This window comes from Anolis carolinensis, chromosome 1 (genome assembly GCF_035594765.1).
Source record: "Anolis carolinensis isolate JA03-04 chromosome 1, rAnoCar3.1.pri, whole genome shotgun sequence".
Classification (NCBI taxonomy): Eukaryota; Metazoa; Chordata; class Lepidosauria; order Squamata; family Dactyloidae; genus Anolis; species Anolis carolinensis.
In genome coordinates, this window is record NC_085841.1 from 52,347,482 (window position 1) to 52,365,187 (window position 17,706).

Here is a 17,706-nt window from a genome sequence, read left to right on the forward strand (position 1 = left end):
TCATATAGGGAGAGAGCCTGATTTTCAAGGATCCAAACATAACAATCTGTCCATTGGCCCATGTTGGCTTTTACTCCATTGAAAATTTGTTAAATTCCAAGTCTTCCACTTCTCCAAACAGACAATAATGTACAATTTCTTTCCTCCTCGTTAATAAAATAAATGGATTCTACTACTTTTTAAATAATCAGATATTGTTTTCAAATCAAGGCAATTTGGTTTTCTTTTTTGTTGATCTCTATGCTATTTTTGTTTGTTTTTAAAAGTTAGAATTGCACGATTGCCATAAAATAAAATCAGGAACAATGGCAGTGTAGAAAAGCGAGGCTATGAGGGTACATAGTCATAGTCATACGACCACAAAAAGACAACTTGACACAATGGCATGATGGAAGTCAGGTGTGATACCAAAAGTGCTCAGTCTGGTAAACGTGTCTGCTAATAATGTAAGGAAAAGCAGGTTCATAGCTTAAAGTCTTGGGTCTTCTCCTAAGCCTTTAGTTTTCTTGTGACCACATCACATTGAGATGGGAAAGCATGGATGACTGTCCCTTTAAGGTAAAGAATAAAGCCCTCTTATATCGTCAGCAGTCCCCCTTGAGTTCTGCTTCCCCATAATACTCACACTGGAAACTTAAGAGCTGGCAATACATTCATTTTAAATTCATCACAAGGTCAGTATTACTTTTTTGTTTTTATCAGGAGAAACAACAATATCCAAAAACCAAGCAATCTCTTGCCCTGCCCAAAGCTCCTTACATTAAAGGAGACTTACACCAGCTTAAAACCTCATCTCCCCATAGGAAAATTATTCTGCCACAGACCCCAGAGGATACAAGAGGCAGTGATCCAGGTTAAAACCATTGCTGTCCATGGGATCCTATTGTTCTGCATGGGACTCAATAGGACACAAGAGACTGATGATGGTTAGATAATGAAACAGGACGGGAAACCTTGAAGGTTCTCATCCCATCTGTTTTTCAGTTGTAAAGATGTGAGTAACATGTGATAAGATGTAAGAGCTCCGAACACGATTGCTGGCCCGTGTTCAGAGTTCCCTCCTTTCAGGTCTTAACAGATTAGAGATATGGGCCGAAACTAACAAAATGATGTTCAACAGGGACAAATGCAAGATACTCCACTTAGGCAGAAAAATGAAATGCAAAGATACAGAATGGGGGACGCCTGGCTCGACAGTAGTATGTGTAAAAAAGATCTTGTTGTCCTTGTGGACAACAAGTTAAACATGAGCCTACATTGTGATGCGGCGGCAAAAAAAGCCAATGGGATTTTGGCCTGCATAAATAGAAGTATAGTGTCTAGATCCAGGGAAGTCATACTACCCCTCTATTCCGCCTTGGTCAGATCACACCTGGAATACTATGTGCAATTCCGGGCACTGCAATTTAAGGGAGATGTTGACAAGCTGGAAAGCATCCAGAGGAGGGTGACTAAAATGATTAGTGGTCTGGAGAACAAGCCCTATGAGGAGTGGCTTAAAGAGCAGGGCATGTTTAGCCGGCAGAAGAAAAGGCTGAGAGGAGACATGATAGCCATGTATAACTATATGAGGGGAAGTCATAGGGAGGAGGGAGCAAGCTTGTTTTCTGCTGCCCTGGAGACTAGGACGCGGAACAATGGCTTCAAACTACAGGAAATGAGATTCCACCTGAACATTAGAAAGACTGTATGGTGACACGGGAGCTCTCTTGTGTTGCCCTGCCGGCAGCATGCAGCAGTTCCACCCTCCGTCACCTACGGAGCTGGCATGGTGTCATGTCATGAGAGCCAGCCGGCTCTGTGGGTGATCTGGGCAAAAATCTGGGCAAAAAATTGGCTCATGCCACCAATTTTAGCCCAATCTGATAAGGTCGTCTCAGTGATAGTGTCTCACCACACTACAGCTCCCAGGATTACATAGCACTGAGTCACGGCAGTTAAAGTGTCAAACTGCATTAATTCTGTGTAGATGCAACCTCAAATACAGCTGAATCTAGATCAGTGCTGGTTAAAAAAAATGTTGGCTTAGAGAGAATGCCTTCAGCGGGCCTCTCCTCTTGGAGTTGGCTCACATTATCCTTATTGCTGTCATTTCTGTCCATTTACTTGTCATTTTGCATTTATTATCCATTTACTTTTCATCTTGCTTCAAATCCAGTTGATTCAGCCATTCACAGAAAGAAATGAAGCCTGTTTCCCCTCTTATTTTAATTCCTCTCTCCGCAGAGAACTGTGAAAAATTCTCATTTTAAAATTACTAAACGGGTATGCTGATTGGAGGATTCTGGGAAGATAATACAAAAAACAAACATTTCCAGTATCTGACAGGGAAAGGCATTTAGGTGAAAAAACAACAGGGTTGGTCCCCAATGATCCCAAACTGAACCTGCTGACTCAAGCATCATTGGAAGGTGCCTGGATCAAGTGCTTCTCAGGCTGAATTTACACTGCCATATAATCCAGTTTCTGAATTCAAGGTAGACTCATATACCTTGAACTGGAGTATATGAGTCTACACTGCCATATAATCCAGTTGAAAGCAGATAATTTGGATTCAGAAACTGGATTATGTGGAGTGCAGGTGAGACCAAGGGCAAGATGGATGGATGGTATCCTTGAAGTGACTGGCTTGACCTTGAAGGAGCTGGGGGTGGCGATGGCCAACAGGGAGCTCTGGCGTGGACTGGCCCATGAGGTCACAAAGAGTCAGAAGCGACTGAATGAATTAACAACCAATGTAAGCATACCTCAGATGCTATCTACACTGTCGTATAATCCAGCTTCTGAATTCAAATTATCTGCTATGATCTGGATTACATGACAGTGTTGGTTCATATAATTCAGTTGAAAGCAGATAATTTGGATTTTGAAACTGGATTATATTGTATTATATTATTTATTTTTCTTTATTTATATCATGCCTTTCTCCCCATGGGAACTCAAGGTGGCTAACACTCCACACTAAACAAGTTTAAAACATGCAATAGAAAGGTTAAAAAACAATTAAATAACAGTGTGGTAAAACCAGAATTAAAATACAGTAAATACGCTAAAATGGCCTTTAAAACTCATATTCCTCCCAATACCATCCAACCTCCCCAAAGCCCGCCCCTTCCCCTTCCCCAAATGCCTGTTGACATAAGAAGATCTTGACCTGCTTGCGGAAAGCCTACAAGGATGGGGCCATCCTGGTCTCTCTTGGGAGAGAGTTCCACAGTCTAGGAGCAGTCACTGAAAAGGCCCTCTCCCGTGTTCCCACCAAGCGCATGGGATTGAGAGAAGGCCCTCCTCGGTAGATGGTAGATGTCTTATATGTAGTGTAGATGCAGCCTCAGGTAAGGATCAAGTTGTTTTCCTGGGCATTTCTTCTTCAACTGAAACTTTGGTAACGGAGGCAGAAAAAAACATGGGAAGGACCAGAATAGGTTCCTACTTCACAAAAAAAGTAAAGCAGTTCAAGATGATTGAAAGAATGTGCTTATCCACCCAACGCTACCATTCTCCCAATGGTTCGTGGGGATCATAAATGCCTCACTGGATCAGGGACATTTTCCATCTGCCTTAAAACAGGCATTGCTTAAACCAATCCTGAAAAAGGTGTCCCTTGATTTGTCGGTATTAAACAACTACCCACTAATCTCCAACCTCCCCTTCTTGGGCAAGGTTCTGGAGTGGGTGGTTGCTTCGCAGCTCCAGGGATTCCTGTCTGAGACAGATTATCTGGATCTGTCGCGGTCTGGCTTTAGGCCTGGTCACAGTACGGATATGGTTTTGGTCGCCTTGGTGAATGACCTCCGCAGAGAACTCGACAGGGTGAGTGTGACTTTGTTGGTTCTCCTGGACATTTCAGCGGCTTTTGATAACATTGACCATGGTGTCCTTCTGGGTTGGCTCTCCAGAATGGGTATTGGGAGCATTGATTTGCAATGGCTCTGTTCCTTCCTGGAGGGCCGTTCCCAGTTGGTGAAGCTGGGAGCCTCTTGCTCGGACCCCTGGCCATAAAAAGACTTTGTTAAAAGCAGCTTCTTTGTCAGAGGCTTTGTTAACTGAGGTATGTCTGCATCTGGTTCAATTAGAAATCTCCACATTTGTTCTTGCAGCTTTAGTAATCAAGGGTATGTCCTACCCTCTCTAGACAAAACAGAACAATTTTCACACCAGCAGAGGTCCGTTTGCAATGTACATATAGAAATGGGGCTGTAGAAGCAAAATATTTCCTTTGGAATCTATTAAATTTTTGGGCCCTTTAATAATTGAAGAAGCTTCATTATGAGACAAACAAGAACAGGTTGGCTGTTTTTCTTAGAAAAATTGTGTTTTGTATTTCCACAACGAATGAAGAGATATAAAAATGCAGATTATTGCAACTAATTGGTTCTATCTCCTTATACTTCCTGAATTATTAATTTATGGTGGCATAAATGGGTCCCTTTCAAAAGCATATAGTAGAAACACAGCATAGGGTATTTAGCTTTGTCATATCTCCTTATTTACTAATATTCACTTTTTATGTTTTTATTCTTTTAGAAATGAAGTGATAAAATGTATGACGATTACAGCTTTGTTCATTGGCAAGTTTTATTTTTGTATGAAACCTATCACTTTTACAAGCAATTTCATACCCTTCAATGTTTCAAAGATGAAAGCAGAGACATCTGACCAAGCAACATATATTTGTGGACACGATGGTGATAGTTATTAACAAGAAAGAACATTCATGCTAAGAGGGGCTGCAGCACTTTGGTTTTGCCTCAGTCTACTGGGAAATGCAATATTCCTCTCCCTCCACCCCCCTTTGCTCTCCTGAGTTAATAGAGTGCAAGCAACTTTTGTAGTTTGAACTTGATTTGAAATAGACAAAAAGGAAGCTGGGAGGAGAAGATTAAAACTGAAACATTTTTAAAACACCTGAAAAAGTGGGATGACTGAATTAATTGGGATATTCCTTTGCCAAATTGGGACAGCTGGAGGGTTGTGTATCTGGTATTGTGGAGGTGATTTGGATCCAGAGATGATATGGAAGTTATGAATCACTCCTGGAACATGAACACATTTCACAGTGTCAAGGAAAATTTAGAAGAATTACTCAGTATCTCTAGATTCATTTTTGCGTATAAATAAAAATTGTGTTCAATGAACTCGCATTGAGATTGAGATGTTCCCACATTGAGATGATGTTCCCTCTCCAATCTGATCCAGTACAAGGAGTGCCTGGAGAATGCATATAGGTCTTTCCTACCTTCCCAGCATTGGCTGCATTTTGCAAATGGCACTTCCTCCATGAAGAATGTTAACAATAGAATTACTGCTGCTCTAGGTTTGTGCCTTTAATCACAGCCAGACAAGTTCTTTCAACAGCTGGAGGACGGGGCATGTGCAGGGCTTTCTCTGTTGATTATTGCCAGCACTTGCATCTTTAAACTTTAGGATTTGTATTCTTAAATAATTGCTATGATATCATTTTTTTAAGTGTATAAATTGCATTTTATTGCATTGTTTCAAAGCCATTGATATATACCAGGGGTCCTCAAACTTTTTAAACCGAGGGCCGGTCCACAATCCTTCAGAGTGTTGAGGGGCCGGATTATCATTTGGAAAAAAAAATACAAACAAATACCGATGCACACTGCACATGTCTTATTTGTAGTGCAAAAACAACAACAACAACAACAAGACCAATGAAAGAACAATACAATATTTAAAAATAAAAACAATTTTAACCAACATACATTTATCAGAATTTCAATGGGAAGTGTGGTCCTGCTTCTGGCCAGTGAGATAGTCAAGTTAATTAGGGTTGTTGTTGTTGTTGTTGTTGTTGTGTGCCTTAAGTCATTTCAGACTTTGGGCAAGCCTAAGTCTAAAATTTATTTATTTATTATTTATTTATTTACTACATTTATTTACTACATTTATTTCCCGCCCTTCTCACCCCAAAGGGGACTCAGAGTGGCTTACAAATTATATGTACACACAATATATTATATTATTAGCATAGCACAATATTAGCATTATATATTACTATATTGAACTATACCACTATACTGTAATATTATATGTAATATAGAATATATAACTAATATTATTATATGGTATTATTATTAGTGTTATATTGTATTACATTATAATATTATTATCAATATTATATGTATATACAATATATTATGTTATAAAACTGAGGGTGGGGGCCAGGTAAATGAGCTCAGAGGGCCGCATCCGGCCCCCGGGCCTTAGTTTGGGGACCCCTGATATATACTTTGGTGAAGCAATTTGAGAGCATTTTTGCCCAAAAGACAGACTGGAAATAGATTATAACATAACCAGACATTAGGAGCCCTATTTTTGGGGAGTACAACTCTAAGATAGTAATACACACACACACACGCACACACACGCACACATACACACATACCTTTCTAAACTTTGAACAGAACAGAACAACATGACAGCATCTGTCATGGTTGTTTTACTGAGCTACAGTCTTTGGGATATCAGTCTTTTATAAACCTGTCAGATCTTTCGCAGAGCTGTCTATGGTAGTTAAGGTTCCTGAATTTCAGGATATAGTCTTAGGGCGGGACTGCCTTCTATGGACCTCAGAGAATGAGAAGAATATCAGGGTAAGAGTGTGTGTCTATTCAGGGTCATAGCTGTGTTAGCCTGTATCAGCATACAAAGGAATTTTCGAGAAATCTTAAATGCTAACTGGAAAAAGACGTTTGTGGCATCAGCATTTTAGACTTCCTTCCTTCCACTTAGGCCCCTTCTACACAGTTGTATAAAATCCACATTATCTGTTTTGAACTAGATTATATGGTAGTGTAAACTAATGACCTCATCATATTGAGAGGGGAAAGCATGGGTGACTGTTGCCCCCCTTATATCGTCAGCAGTCCCATTTTGAGTTTTGCCTCCCCATCACACTCACATGTGGGAATTTAAGAACTGCCAATACATTCATCTTTCATTACAATATCAGTTTTTTTAAAAAAAAAATCAGGAGAAACATCAATATCCAAAAACCAAGAGATCCCTTGCCCTGCCCAAGGGTCCCTTACATTAAAGGAGACTGACACCAGTTTAAAACCTCATCTTCCCATGGGAAAAATTGTGATCCAGGTTTAAACCATTGCTTTCCATGGGATCCTATTGTTCTGCATTGAACCCAAGAGGATACAAGAGACAGTGATCCGGAATAAAACCATTGCTTTCCATTGGATCCTATTGATCTTCATTGAATCCCAGAGAATACAAGAGGCAGTGATCCAGATTAAAATCATTGCTCTCCATGACATTTTATTGTTCTGCATTGAACCGCAGAGGATACAAGAGACTGTTGAGGGTTGGGCAATGAAACAGGATGGGAAACTTTGATGGTTCCCATCCTACCTGTTTTCAGTTGTAAATATGGGAGTAAAGTTGATTAAGAGGTGTTCAGAGTTCCCTCCTTTCAGGACATTTCTGCCTCTTTTCAATCCTGGAAGATGTGCTGAGTTCCGTGCCTCTCCATGCTTGAAAATAGGCTGAAGTGTCATATGAGGGGGAAATTTCTCAATGTGATGAGATCCCAAGCTGGTTTTTCTGTTCTTCCTTATTAGTAACATTAGCAATCTTGACCACATTCTGATCTTGCTAGCTAGATATGTTTCTATAAAATGTTGGAAGGTATGAGTCTTGCCGGAGTTCCCTCTTTTCAGGATACTTCTGCCTCTTTTCAACCACAGAGGGCTCTGCATGACAGCCAGAAGTAGTTTAACTCATATGATGAGCTCAGTGCTTCTCCATGCTATAAAAGAGGTGGCAGTGTCTTACAACTGGGAAATTTCTCAATGTGATAAGGTGGCAAGATAATCCAGTTCAAATAAAATACTTTGGATTTTCTGCTTTGATAACCTGGATTATTTGGCAGTGTAGAAGGGGCCTGAGTCTCACAGGTACTACAGAATTCCTTTGCAGGCATGTAGCCGGGGGGGGGGGGGGCTTGAGGGGCTTCAGCCCCCCCCCCCCCCCGAAATTCTCGGGGTGGTCCACGAGAAGGCCTTACATTTATGATTTAAACTGTTATGTTTATTCATATCATGATCTGATCACCATGTTCAATATATCCCATATGCATGGGGGGATTGGGATAACGATACAAGAGGTTTGCTGGGGTAGACCCTCTATACCTCAGGGTCTCTATACCTCCAACTGTCCTGAATTGGCAGTCCGGGTTAATCCTCTTTTACTCCACATTTTCAGCTGCTTTGAAAATATGTCAGGCTCCTTCTACACTGCTATATAATCTAGATAATCAAATCAGATAATCCACTTTATCTGCTTTGAACTAGATTATATGAGTCTATACTGGTATGTAAGTCAGTTTAAAGCACGTAATCTAGATTTTATATGGCACTGTAGACGGGGTCTTGGTTCTCTACTTACTTCAGCTGCTGCAAACTTCAAAGTGCAAGTAGTTGTTTACAATCAGTTAACAGGAGGAGAGAAGGTAAAGTCTTGCCCTTTCCGGTAGGCTCAGATAAAATTAATCTGCTGCAGCCTTTCCTGGTTTAATGTGTTGTCGAAGGCTTTCATGGTAAATCACAGGGTTTTTGTGTGTTTTCCAGGCTGTATGGCCATGTTCCAGAAGTATTCTCTCCTGACGTTTTGCCCACATCTATGGCAGGCATCCTCAGAGGTTGTGACAACCTCTGAGGATGACTGCCATAGATGTGGGCAAAACGTCAGGAGAGAATACTTCTGGAATACGGCCATACAGCCCGGAAAACACACAACAACCCTCTCCTGGTTTATCTGTTCTTCCTTATTAGAAACATTAGCAGTCTTGACTACATTTTTATCTTGCTGGCTAGATGTGTTTCTAGAAAATGTTGGCAGGTGCCTTGGATAGATATCTGGTAGTGCCACATTTATAGTGAGTTAATTACATGTTGTGTGGAGATCTATCTCTTTTGTTCATCCTGAAGCCCAGCAGAAGTCCCCTCGAACAGTTATTTCAATAGCAACTTTTAAAATAAGGCTAAATGGTTCATTCAGTCTTGGCATCTGGAAGAAAGATGTTCAGTTTCTAGGCACGTTGTTGGCCAAGGAGAGACTGGCAGTTCTGTACAGTCTAAACAGCCCAGGTCAATGTATGCTGGCAAGGCTGAGGAGCAAGAAGAAGTCCATCAAGATCAGTGAGCAAGACAGGAGCATGCATGAGTGGGCAGATTTATCAGAGCAACACAGAGGTCATGCACAGTCAGAGGCTACAAGAAAGAAGAGCTGGCACGTAGTGACAAGAGACTGGACAGTTACCACCCAGATGGAAGACTGCAGAGGCAAAGCTTGGGCCCAAAATGTTCATACTTTGAAAGGCCCAACAGCTGTCAACGGGAACCTGGGCATGGCCCAGCTTTCTGCACCTGTGAAACTTGACAGGAGTTTAGAAAAATCTCTGAATATTAATGAGTTGACTTGATACAGAGAGAAAAAAACCTTGACCAGGCTCAGCTTAATTAAGAGCCAGTTACTATGAAACCTTCAGAAGGGTGGGAAATTACTGGTGCGCAACCTCCTCTTTAATGCAACCTGTGTATCTCATTTCTGGCTAGACACAGAGTGTGTGGTTTTGATTGCAGATGGGATCTGGGGGGCTCGTCTTTAGAATCTCAAGTTTTGATGATAATTGAAACTGGAAATAAGAAATGCACATTATTTTGCGCTTTGATGATTCCTGAAAACAGCGAGAGGCAAATCGGTTGTTAATTTTCTCAAGTATAAATGTTCCAATATAACTAGTTCTCGGTTCAGACAGAAAATTCAACAGCGAAAGGAGACCAGCGGATAATTCATGGGAATACACTCTGGCTTCTAATAAATGGGTAATGCTAGTTTGTAGGTCTGTGTACTGGTATGAGGTAGTGAGGTGTTGTCATCTTCTCTGAACACCACCAATCTTCTCCCTAGAAATCTGTGGGCTTTGCACCAGTTTTAGGGGCTGTCGGGAAGGGAACCTTCTCAGAGTGGAAGGTATAGGCTTCACTAAAGTCCACCTCAGGAGGATAAAATATACTCAACGGTTATTTCTCCAGTAGTCTAGTCACCCACCCACCCTCATTTCTTTAATGGTTGATTGTGTAGTGCTGTTGTAATGTGGGGAAATCTATCTTTTCTAGCATCAAAGTATGGCAGTGTTGCATAGTGCTGGATCCAGTGTTGTAGTGGGATAGGACTGGCTTGCCTTCTCAGTCCCTCTTTTATGGGAATTCCTTTGAAGCATGCATGGGCAATTAGGGGACCAGGCTTCTACAAATCACACCCCCCCCTCCATGTCTCCGGTTCACTCCCATTTTTTTTAAAAGGGCCAGAAATGTGGGAGGAAGGACTTTGTGAAAATGCCTCTCTATATGTCTAGAACACTGGTTCCCAACATGGGGTGCATGCCCAACAGGGGGGCAATTACATTTTTTTTAAAAAAATTGGTAACTTTAATTTGAAACCGACAGAAATTTGCACAAGTGGATGGGAATGTCTGAACCCCACGAAAGGAGATGCTCCCTTACATTGATACATTTGGCTGCCAATAAGTTTCCAGTCCCAATTCAAGGTGCAGATTATCTATATATATAAAAGAGTGATGGCATCACGGCAATTCACAAAACAACAAAAGTACAGGCCCCCCAACCTCAAAATTTGACAACACAACCCATCATCCACGCCTCAAGGTTGATACAACAAAAAGAAAAGAAAAATAAAGTCCTAATTAGAGAGAGAGGAATAATTGCTTTTATCCAATTGCTGCCAGTTTAGAGGGCTAATCTCTGCCCACTTGGTTGCCTAGCAACCAAGGGACAGCCAGGTTTCAGTTAGGGGACAGGCAAATTTAGGCCTCACTTAGACTTCTTCCACAGATTATCTAATTTGCACTGGATTATATGGCAGTGTAGACTCAAGGCCCTTCCACACAGCTATATAACCCATTTATAATCTTATATTATCTGCTTTGCACTGGATTATCTTGACTCCACACTACCATATAATCCACTTCAGTGTGCATTTTATACAGCTGTGAAGAAGGGGCCTCATATAATCCAGTTCTGAGCAGATAATATAAGATTAGAAATATACAGTAGAGTCTCACTTATCCAACATAAACAGGCCGGCAGGATAAGTGAATATGTTGGATAATAAGAAGGGATTCAGGAAAAGCCAATTAAACATCAAATTAGGTAATCGTTATACAAATTAAGCACCAAAACATATTATACAACAAATTTGACAGAAAAAGTAGTTCCATGCGCAGTAATGCTATGTAGTATTTACAGTAGAGTCTCACTTATCCAACACTCGCTTATCCAACGTTCTGGATTATCCAATGCATTTTTGTAGTCAATGCTTTCAATATATCGTGATATTTTGGTGCTAAATTCATAAATACAGTAATTACTATATAGCATTACTGTGTACTGAACTACTTTTTCTGACAAATTTGTTGTCTAACATGATGTTTTGGTGCTTCATTTGTAAAATCATAACTTAATTTGATGTTTAATAGGGTTATCCTTAATTCCTCATTATCCAACATATTCGCTTATCCAACGTTCTGCCGGCCCGTTTATGTTGGATAAGTGAGACTCTACTGTACTGTATTTACAAATTTACCACTAAAATATCACAATGAATTTAAAACACTGACTACAAAAACATTGATTATGAAAAGGCAGACTGCGTTGGATAATCCAGAACATTGTATAAGCGAATGTTGGATAAGTGAGATTCTTCTTTAATATGAAATAATTACTGGGATAGAATAATGTAGAACAATATAATCTCTAAAACCAGGACAGTAAATAAACAGGGGAATTCCACACAGGAAACAATCAGGGCCAGCTAACACCTCCCAACAAAGTATTCCCATCATCAAAGTCTGGCAAATCCTCTGTTTTCTCAGGGCCACAGACAGTAGAAGCACATAAAATATCGCAAACAACACCACTCTAAAAACAAGGGAATTCCAGACAGGAAACAATCAGGGCCAGCTAACACCTCCCAACAAAGTATTCCCATCATCAAAGTCTGGAAAATCCTCTGTTTTCTCAGGGCCACAGACAGTAGAAGCACATAAAATAGCGCAAACAACACCACTCTGAAAACAAGGGAATTCCAGACAGGAAACAATCAGGGCCAGCTAACACCTCCCAACAAAAAATTCACTCAGGGAGGAAACAGCCAGGCTTTAAAGCTGCAAGGCCATTACATCCTAATCATTTTTCCTAATTGCAGCATTCATACTTGCCTCCAACAAACAAACAAAACCATTCAGAAATATTGTATATTCACAACCTTTAGGAAATAATATCCCCTGATGGCGCAGCGTGTTAAAGTGCTGAGCTGCTGAACTTCTGGACCGAAAGGCCACAGGTTTGAATTGGGGGAGCGGAGAGAGCCCCCACTGTTAGCCCCAGCTTCTGCCAACCCAGAAGTTCGAAAACATGCAAATGTGAGTGCATCAATAGGTACTGCTCCGGCGGGAAGGTAACGCCACTCCATGTAGTCATCCCACATGACCTTGGAGGAGTCTACGGACAACGCCGGCTCTTCGGCTTAGAAATGGAGATGAGCACCAACCTCCAGAGTAAGACACGACTGGACTTAATGTCTGGGGAAAACCTTTACCCTTGACCTTAACTACCACCAATTCCTCAATACTTTATTTCCCATACCACCATACTTCGCCACAGCAACGCGTGGCCGCGCACAGCTAGTTACCTATAAAGCCCTAAACGGTTTGGGACCTGCCTATTTTTGTGACTACATTTTCCCTTATGAGCCTGCATGATCTCTAAGATCTTCTGGGGAGGCTCTTCTCTCGCTCCCACTCCCGTCTCAGGCGCGGTTGGTGGGGATGAGAGAGAGGGCCTTCTCAGTGGTGACCCCACGGCTCTGGAGCTCCCTCCCCAGGGAAATTAGGCAAGCACTTAGCATGTCCATCTTCCATAAAGATCTAAAAATGTGGATGTTGCACAGTGCTTTTCACTAGACAATTCCCCAGACAATTCAGCCCCAACTAGGACATAAAATCTCATCCTTGCACTTGTTTGCTTCTCTGTTTTGTTATAATGTTGTTCTTTTATTCTGTTTTATGCTATTGTCTATGTACTTAGTATGTTTATATTCTAACTATGTTGATTAGGCCTGTCCTCATGTAAGCAGCCCCGAGTTCCTTCGGGGAGGCGGGGTACAAAAATAAAGTTATTATTATTATTAAGGTTATTATTACTAGCGGCTCCTGCTTTGCTAAAGAGTCAGAAAGATGGCTCTCCCTACAAATGGAGAACCTAAGTTATGATGTTCCCTCCTCACCTACCCCAAATTTCAAAACAAGAACAACTTATTTTACGTATATTTTAAAGAAAACATCATTGTACTGCACTTTCCCCCATCCCCTTAATATCTGCATTAGTGTCAGAGAAACAGGTGGAAAAACCCCAAAGGGAGAACAAAATAAATAAAAAAGAGCCTTCTATTGCGTCCTAAGAAATGGGAACAGTTTTAAGGGGGGGCAATTTGAGAATGGGTTTTTAACAGTAAATATATTTTATTTTTCTCTTTTGTTGTTTTATTTTTATCTTTTGTGGATGCAATACTGTATTCTTTGGGAGCCTGTTTAAAGCAAGTTAATGGCATTTGAGGTTTCCTCCACGTGAATAGGAGTTCACCTTTTGAATTATTTATTTATTTATTTACCCTAGTTATACCCTGCCTTTCTCTACCCCAAAGGGGACTCAAGGTGGCTTACATATGGCAATTATTCAATGCCTAAAAACACATACAAAACATAAGCTAAAATAAATTGAATTAAAAATTAATACATATTAAACATTAAAATTACATTCAATGTTAAAATCACGCAATCCTGAAATCATAGACTAAGGCCGTTCCATAGTCATTACAGATATTCCAGATCTATTCTTGCACTGTGCTATTCTCCAAAGGCCTGATAAGAATTATATGTCACAGGGGGAGGGGTGGGGGGTTCAGGATTTTAGAGATGCTTAGGTGGAGCATGACCAAAAAAGGCTGGAAACCACTGGTCTGGAGATTTACAAATTTACAAATTCTGCTTTTTGCACCTCTGAGGAGTGTTGGGGAGGGAGAAAAACTGTCTGGGTTGTATGTGCTTTGGCCATATGCTGCAGAAAACCCGGATCAGGTCTAGCCGAGGGACAATTGGACATGCCTCACTCTTGATGAAATTTCTCAGCTGTCATTCTAGGTTTCCATATCCTCCATCATCTCACAGAGGAAACTGGAACAAGTTTGGCAATGCAACATTAGAACATGGTCAAGATAGCAAAGTTTATTAATAAGGAAAAACACACATTTTGGGAGAGGCTGTACAGGTCTGTTAACCTGAGCCTCCTGGGCAGGGCAAGATTCCATTGCTTGCTCTTCTCTCTGAGTTTACTGAGTGCAAACAACATTTGAACATATTTTGCAGAAGACAAAGGGGAAAGACAGAAGGAGAAAGAATCTGGGACATTTAAAAAGCTGCTGAAAAGTACAATGAGTAGCAATTCCTTGGAGCTAGGTAAGGTAAAGGTTTTCCCCTGACATTAAGTCTAGTCACGTCTGATTCCGGGGATTGGTGCTCATCTCCATTTCTAAGCCAAAGAGCCAGCATTGTCCGTAGACACTTCCAAGGTCATGTGGCTGGCATAACTGCATGGAGTGCTATTACCTTCCCGTCGGAGCGGGACCTATTGATCTACTCACATTTACATGTTTTTGAACTGCTAGTTTGGCAGAAGCTGGGGCTAACAGCAGGAGCTCACCTAGCTCCCCAGATTCCAAATTGGACCAGTTGATGGGTATGGCCTTCAGCTCCAGCTGAAAGATGATGACATTGGGTAATAGCTAGGTTATGTCATCATTTTACCCAGGCCCCATGACAGGCCAATGTGTATATAGCTAAGAATAAAGTTGTGTCCTTTTAATACCTAAATGGTTTGTGTGTGTGCTTGGCTTCTTGCAACCCATTAGAATCTTTACAGGAGAACTGCAAGACTAATCAAGTAACTTCTTACATAAGCTTACTCAGCACAGTTTAAAATGAAAGTTGTGTTCTTTTTCAGGAAAAGCAATTCCAGAATTTCTTTCTATTAGCAGTTAGAAATAAAAAACGTCTTATCTCTGGACTCCGTTTTCTAATGGTTACCTTGATGTTATTCCTCAGATTTAATTTCACTCCTAAGTATGATTTTTTTTTTTTTTAAAAAGTGCAAACCAAGCTATCGGAATCTGGATGGACTGGAAGGAAAGACTTGGTAGCCTTTTCTCTTTGGAAGAGAATTTTTTCAAAGAGATTGCTTGATGATTCCTTTCAGCATATTTGGAGTCCCTCTTGGCTATATTGAACACATCCCGTTCTGTGAGTGATGCCAGCTTTTTTTTTTTTTTTTGTCATACAGGTTCTTTAAACTTTTGACTTCACAGGGTTCACTGAGATGACAAAGGATGCAAAGGCAAAGAAGAGCCAGATGTGATGGCAACAATGGGAGGAAGTGTTAGCAAAGACTTCTCGGGAGGAAAAGAATAGACAATGAGCATGCAAAATGAACACAATGAAAGCATATGGTTAACGTTATATATTGGACTTTGCAGTGATGACTCATGAAAAATTGCTAAAAATTTCACAGTGTTCTTTTTACAATTTGAAAATAATTCTCTGTTTCTCTTTCTCCTCTCTCCCACTATTTCCAATGTGAAAATATCTCTTCCAGCTGTTTCCTGTTATTTCAGACATTATTTATTCACCCAGGGACTATGCTCCTTTTGCATGAGCTGCTAAGGAGCATACGGAAAAGATGGTAGCAGTGCCCTTGTCAAATGTTTTCTGAAAATCTGTGTCTGTAGATTGGCTTGACTACCACTGAGAAATCTAGGAAGGTTTTGTCACCCAGATGCTTAAATTAAAATCAAATAATGTATTAAAGACTTGTGAGAGGGGGAATAGCAAATGCCTGTCAGTCAGCCCAGTAGCTATTAGTTAAAGCATCAGAAGAAAAGAGTAAAATTAATATCTTGCTGAGAAATTTGGTACAGTCATGTTATTGTCATGGATAAAGTTATTGCTGGCATAAGGTGCTATACCTTCATACAATGGATGACCTACAATGGACCCTACAAGCCACTCTAAACACCTTCGCAGAAGCATATGAGAAGCTCGGCCTCTCACTGAACATCGAGAAAACCAAAGTGCTCTTCCAACAGGCACCAGCTAATCCCTCTGCAATGCCAGGAATACAGCTTAATGGTGTAACATTAGAAAACGTTGACCATTTCCGCTACCTTGGCAGCCACCTCTCCACAAAAGTCAACATTGACACTGAAATACAACACCGCGTGAGCTCTGCGAGTGCAGCATTTTTCAGAATGAAGCAGAGAGTGTTTGAGGATTGGGACATCCGTAGAGATACCAAGGTGCTTGTTTATAAAGCCATTGTCCTCCCAACCCTGCTCTACGCCTGCAAAACGTGGACGGTCTACAGACGTCACACTCAACTCCTAGAGCGTTTCTATCAACGTTGCCTCAGAAAAATCCTGCAAATCTCTTGGGAAGACAGGCGGACAAATGTCAATGTGCTTGAGGAAGCAAAGACCACCAGCACTGAAGCGATACTCCTACGCCATCAACTTCGCTGAACTGGCCACGTTGTTCGAATGCCCAATCACCGTCTCCCAAAGCAGTTACTCTACTCCGAACTCAAGAATGGGAAACGTAATGTTGGTGGGCAGGAAAAGAGATTTAAAGACGGGCTTAAAGCCAACCTTAAAAACTGTGGCATAGACACTGAGAACTGGGAAGCCCTGGCCCTTGAGCACTCTAATTGGAGGTCAGCTGTGAGCAGCAGTGCTGCGGAGTTCGAAGAGGCATGAATGGAGGGCTTTAGGGAGAAACGTGCTAAGAGGAAGGCCCGTCAAGCCAACCCTGACTGGGACCGCCTTCCACCTGGAAACCGATGTCCTCACTGCGGTAGAACATGCAGATCAAGAATAGGTCTCTTCAGCCACCTGCGGACACCCCCCCAAAACCCCACAGATGGAAGACAATCATCCTTGAACTACGAAGGATCACCTAAGAAGAAACAATGGATACACAAAACTCATGGGTGTAATAAATGTGCTGAATTAATGAAATACATTATAGGAGCCTAGCGTGCCAATGTAGAGGCTTATTAAATCAAGGAATATCGTCTTCAATTATTAATTCAAGTTTCCCTACAGGAACTTCCCTATACGTTTGAATCACCAAAGAAGAATTCAAAGAAGAAACCAAATGTTATTTTCATCAAAGTCTACTTCATTTTTTGAGTGCATGATATGAAACAAGTTGTTTTATGGGAGAGTACCATTTAGGGCACTGATAAAAACACTTCTAAAGCTTTGCTGTTTTTATGCACTGGCTAATCTCTGTTTTTCCTGACACATCCAAAACTGCTGGTTACTCAGTCTAATGACTGAAACTATTGCCTAAAAGTAATGGGTAAGTCTAGTTATGTCCGACTCTGGTGGTGCTCATCTCAATTTCTAAGCTAAAGAACTGCTGTTGTCAATAAGCGCCTTCAGGGTCATGTGACCGGTATGACTGCATGGTACACTGTTACTTTCCTGCTGGAGCGGTACCTATTGATCTACTCACATTTACATGTATTTGAATTGCTA